Source organism: Ornithodoros turicata, chromosome 3 (genome assembly GCF_037126465.1).
Source record: "Ornithodoros turicata isolate Travis chromosome 3, ASM3712646v1, whole genome shotgun sequence".
Classification (NCBI taxonomy): domain Eukaryota; kingdom Metazoa; phylum Arthropoda; class Arachnida; order Ixodida; family Argasidae; genus Ornithodoros; species Ornithodoros turicata.
In genome coordinates, this window is record NC_088203.1 from 7,870,648 (window position 1) to 7,876,647 (window position 6,000).

Consider the following 6,000-nt stretch of genomic DNA (forward strand, 5'->3'; position numbering starts at 1 on the left):
CGTCTTCGATATTCCGGGACCTCCATTGTTGGAGTGCATCCGCCTCCGAGATACATTGCCTGTTGTCGTGTTGTCTTCTATATGAAGCGCTTGAAAGGTATATACTACAACTTTCGGCAATTACGTAGCATAGATATCATGATGGAACGTAACTATACTGTGAGGCATGAAACACAAACGCACATGTGCACAACACTAGCCTCAAATTGCTTAAGAACACGAACAATTGAAATATGGCAGTCATCAAAAACATCACCGCATTGGCTATTTCCATTGTAGACACCATTTCCGCAATGAGATATAGCTATGCACCAGCGACGTAGCCAGAAGGGTATTCCGCGGTTCAAACATCCCACAAAAATCGCCTTCCCCATATAAAGTTCCCATATGGGAACCTTATATGGGGAAGGCGATTTAGGCGATTTTTGGGGAAGGGGATATGAGGAAAAATATTTTGGGAGAGATTCTATATAGAATCCGTCCCAAAATATTTTTCTGGCTACGCTAGTGTATATTACATCTCTGTCTGCATGCGTTCTTTCTGTTGGTATGCGAACAACGGTGTGCAAACAAAGTGGTATGCCAAGTCAATAGAGCTTATTCACTGACGTCACCCCTCCAGAGGGCACTACCTCCGAAAAGGCGAAATGGTCGCCATGATGTAGGTCCCTCGGAGTTTGGTTATGGTTTTCATTCGCTGCCATATGTTAATTAGAGTTCTATTAACGTTGAAAACGTGGAAATTACTTGGGTATGGTACAAATAATATTCACACAACACAATACAATGCACAGTGCGATGTTTGTGAAGACCAGGACAGTCAAAACCTGAGGACCTACATTATGGACGGCAAATCTGCTAGCAACAGTGGTGCTCTCCCGCGGACGGCGTCATGTACAAACCCATATGGTGCAAACTGAGTTGCTCCCAAGACAAGTTCGTAGGAGAGAAACCAAAGGTCACGTTACGACTGCGATAGCTATATGCACAGGGGACAGTACAGTACCATACATGACGTGCATAAGAGGCAAGATAAACCTTACCGTCCCTATAATTTACGTAGACCTGGTTTCAACGTTGCTGTACTTTTCAAAAAACCTCCACCAGTGAACGACCCTTCACCAAGCAAGAAAAAGCGAACAAACTGCTCGATTTACAGCCCGCGTTAAAAAAGTGCCACTTTCTAACGCAGCTGCGCAGGTTTCCCAGCTCATTTCCTTTCTGTAACGAAAAAAAAAATCTCAACAAGCTATCATACCATCTTCCAGAATCGATATTCTGCCTCGTATAAGCACATTCATCACGACAAAAGAGAAAAATAAAATAAAACATCACACAAAAACCGCAATCCGACATGCCGAGCTCCTTCACACTTTGCGCCCAAAAAAATTCTGACTCCATCATAAAAACTTCGAGCATGTACCAGTACTACTCAAAGGCTTTGCAGATCAAAGGCATTGCGTATCAGGCTCCACTTGCAGAATCCGACGAATTTTCGGCGCTTTCAAAGTAGCTAGCGCCATCTGTCGACCAGTCCTGACAACTCCACACACTTGCCGAGATCAATCACCCGCAAAAACAGCAGACGTTCTCTTCGCTGTTCTCTGCACCGCGGTCGACTACGAAGTATTCATTGGCGGAACGCAAACAGGTAAGCAAGCAAAATGTTCCATGTTGCACCAGCGAATAATGTCCGGGTCCTTCATCACGATGTACGCGGAAGTAACGCGATTTTCATGGGGATCATTTTGCACGCCCTTACGGAAACAACATGCTGCAACACGCACAAATTATTTCTGAAAACCGTAGAATCGATTGTGAAACAAAAAAGCATCGATTTCTAGTGATTCCTACAGTGATGGCCACTAACTACTTCTACAGTAGTTTAACTATAACTACTAACTACTTCGCGATGGAGTAGTCTAACTAGTAGTTCAACTACTTTGCAACGTATTTTAACTACATTTCTAACTACTTAACGTTGTCCATCATCACCAATCTCATTCTGTAATGTTCTTGGACACCTAAATATGAATCACAAGCAGTGATAAAAGTGAAGATTTAGTACGCATGCACGGCACAATTGCTCTGCACCTCCGTTCTCATCAAACAAGTAGCTCGACGTAAAAGTCGGAAGCACAATCGTGCCGTAAAGCCTGCGGCAAAAATCGGAAGTAGTTGGCGCCTGCAGTAACCTAACTACTGTAGTTAACTACTCTAAATAGTAGTTTAACTAGTAGTTGCACACTACATTTCTGCAAGTAGTTGATAACTACTTTTTAACTACAATAAGGTAGTTTAACTAGTAGTTTAACTACATGTAGTTAACTACTGGCCATCACTATCCGTAGTAATCGCACAAAATGAAGTGCATTCGTGCCACAGAGAGAAAACTTTACCAAGAGGCTGTTGTAACCTTCAATATTTTTTTTTTTTTTCCCTTCGTGCAGTGTAAACAACAAAAAGTGAAACAACAGTGTATATAGAGGGCTCTTGCACGGTGAACCTGTGAGAATTCTCAACTGTGACCTAATCCAAAACTGTGTTTAACAATGGCTAGAACAGTGTCCAGCAGTTATAGCGGCAACGACAGCAACTTTGTCAGGCCCTTCTTGTCAGCTAGGGTCGCAACATATGTCGTATCTGTAATGGACGTCATTTCTTCATAATTCATCAAGTGAACCTGAATGATTCAGACTTTGTTAGCCTGATACACGAAATTGCAAATGATAATATGGAACTTTTACGCCGCGAGGTTACTATAGCCATAAATGACGCCACTGGTCACTTCGTGGTTGATAGAGACGATTTTTCCACTCTTCATATAGCAGTGCTGGAAATCAGATACTGAAATTGCCTTCAGCTGGTCTGTTACGACCGTTATAATATTTTCTAGTGTCCGAAAATTACGTCATTTGAGATCATTTTTCAGTCTTGCAAAGAGAAAAAAGCGCAAGGCCTCAAGTCGGGGGAATAAAGGAGTTTAAGGAGGCACAGGGATGTTTTTACTTGCAGAAAAGAAAAGACGTCCCATTAATTGAAAATGCAGTGTGACAAAGTTTTTCGGAATTATTTTCGCGTAGATTTTCCTCATCCCCAATTCATTGGTGAAAACCTCATGAACAGTGGTGTGAGTCACATTCAACTGTTTCCCGATCATTCTGATTGTCAAGCGACGCTCAGAACGCACAAGATCACGGATTCTGGCAACATTTTCGTCAAGGTCAATTCTTGCCGTTGCAGGTCTTCCGCTGCGAGGTTCATCTTGAAGGCGTTTCTTCTGAAAGGTCTTAAACCACTTGAAAACCTGGGCCCTTGTCAAAACGTTGTCTCCAATGCGTGCTGAGCCTTTTCAAAAGTTTCTGTCGTACTGGGCCCAAGTCTCAAGCAAAACCTCATAGCACAACGTTGCTCGAAAGTGATGTCGCTCATTTTCAGAGCACACTAGAAAAAAAAAAATCCTACCGACGACCAAATGACTCTACGGAGTTCAAACCCGTACAGGCGTCGCATCACATGTTGACCCACCTTCCTTCCAAACCAGAAGTCCCCAGTGTTGCCAGATCGAATGCTACCCTACCAGTCTCATTATTTTATTTACACACCTCGTATAGGTTCTATATAGATTTGGTTTCTAGAGAAAAAGATCTTTTTAAAAAGTAGTATATTATTGCCTACTTCCAGTTCACAGGTTATTATAACAGCAATTTTAAGCAGTGGTAGGCCTGTCTGTGTTGCAACAACCACTCTTTCTTTCTTTCTTTCTTTCTTTCTTTTTTTTAAAGATGTGATGAAGTGCCTTCAACATGCGCTGGTATGTTACGCAAAATGTACAGCATGTTTAACGTCGTCTCGTCAGTAAGAACGGTGCAATTTCTACAATGCCACGAAGTTGCTGGTCGCCTCGACAGGGCTCGATCCCACAAGCTTGAGGTCAGTATCATAAGAAAGTGGGATTAGTTTCGGTATCGGAACTGAAATCAGTGGACACGTCGCCTATGGGCCTGTTTCACGACGTTTGGGGGCACTCCGAACCGTATTCTGCAGCGCCATTTGTGGTCGTGTAGCCGGAGGTTTTTCCGTACACAGGCATGTATCACCTACACTGCGGTTCTGAAAAATCGTGGCGCAAGGATTTCCACAAAGGAGATTATGGTCGCGGTACAGTGGTATAAGGCAGGGAACACCCCGGACACGACCGACTAGTAACGGCGCTCTACACTAGAGGAAGACAGTTGGCGCTGCGGTCGCCGAACAAAACTTTAGTGCAACAGTACTTGCCACCCAGACCCGTGGTGTAATTGCCACACCTTACGGTTTCACAGTGGCAAGGCTGTGCAAGACAAACTGCATCCATATGAGTCTACTCTGGACGGTAACGGCAGCGAAAAAAAAAAAAGAAGAAGAAGAAGAAGAAGAAAATGACTGGGCGTCTCCCGCGACCTCAAACAATTTCTTGCGCGCACACACACAGAGACGCAGAATAATCGATCGTTCTCCGATTACCAATTGAACTCATCATCGAACCTGTCTACGAAGAAATGACACACCATTCTAAGATCGAAACCAAACCCTGCGCCGCACACACACACACACACATGCATCCATTATAATCATACATAAAAAGAAAGCATTTCTCACGAGCACATCTCTCAGAACACACACGGAGACAGAAGGAGGAGATAAGGGATAAAATACAGGGCAACCCTGTGGCAGATTATCGCTTATACAAACCGAAACCACTTGCAGCCACGCGAAGCGCGCGTAATAAGAGCCAGTGTCAGCGACATCATTTGTCACGTGATTGAAGGCGATAACGCTGCCGCGGTTCATGGACGGTGCGCGTTAGGTGTGGCGGGTCAGAAATGAAGCCCCGAAACCTTTCAGGAAGTCCGCGTATTTTATTTATGATAGAACAGATCGAGGAAGTGCAAATGAAAGTTCGAAATATTGAAAGTACTGTTCTAGATGGTGAAATTTGTCCATGTATTTCTGCCAAAACCATCGTGTAAACAGCAAGCTGTCTCGGAGGATCAGTTTCCAAGGGAGCTTTCACACGGGGCAACTTTTTCAGCAACTTGGAGTTGCTGTCAGCCGGCAACCTCCAGCAACTTGAGTTGCACAGAGTGGCTGCGAATCGCTCGCCGACCGAAAACTTGAGAAGTTGCTCATGCACCGGCCAATCAGCGAGGGGAGCATTGCCACGTGACTCCCGATGACGTTGTGGATTCCGTTCGTGGATACATGGGTTCAAATCCTGCAGTTGCAGCTGAGAAACAAATTTTTCTTTTCTTACGAACTTCGCGGAAACATATCAGTTGCCATTTCTGGAATGTAATAATGATCTATTGGGGCAATAAAACTGACTGAAATTTGATAAACAGCAGCTAAAGAAAAGATTCCACCAGTTCGATTCGAACCCACATTCTCCGGTCGCCATAAGGTTGCTTGTGGGTGGAGCTACCGAGTTGCTGCGTGTGAACGCGGACTCGAAATTGCTCGAAAGACGTTGGTTTGAGTTGCTTCGAGTTTCTGGGAAAAGTTGCCACGTGTGAACGCTGGCTTAGGGTCGATTCAGACGATGCAACTTTAGTTGCCCGCAACCAGGTTGCGCAACCAACTTGCACCGTGTGAACGCGAAGCTCTGGTTGCGCAACTCGAGTTGCAGGAGTTGCAGAGCCCATCGCTTCACGAGCGATTTCTCCTGCAACTCTAGCTGCAACCTGTCAATCACACGGCTACGCCTTGCAAGCGCGACCAATCAGGAAGACTTCCATGTGTCAGTTATTGCAGCGGCAGTACGCGAAACGATGAAATTATCACTAACCAGTGGAAATTATGCAAAATTATCAAACTCGCAACGGATTGAACTCGTAACGAGCAGAAGTCGCAGTGCGATTGGACGAAAATGATGACAATGATGTTTTTCGCGCCATCTGGCGAGCTCGGTGACAACTACGGCATTCCGAGTTGCTCGCCGTATGAAAGGGACCGTTTTGG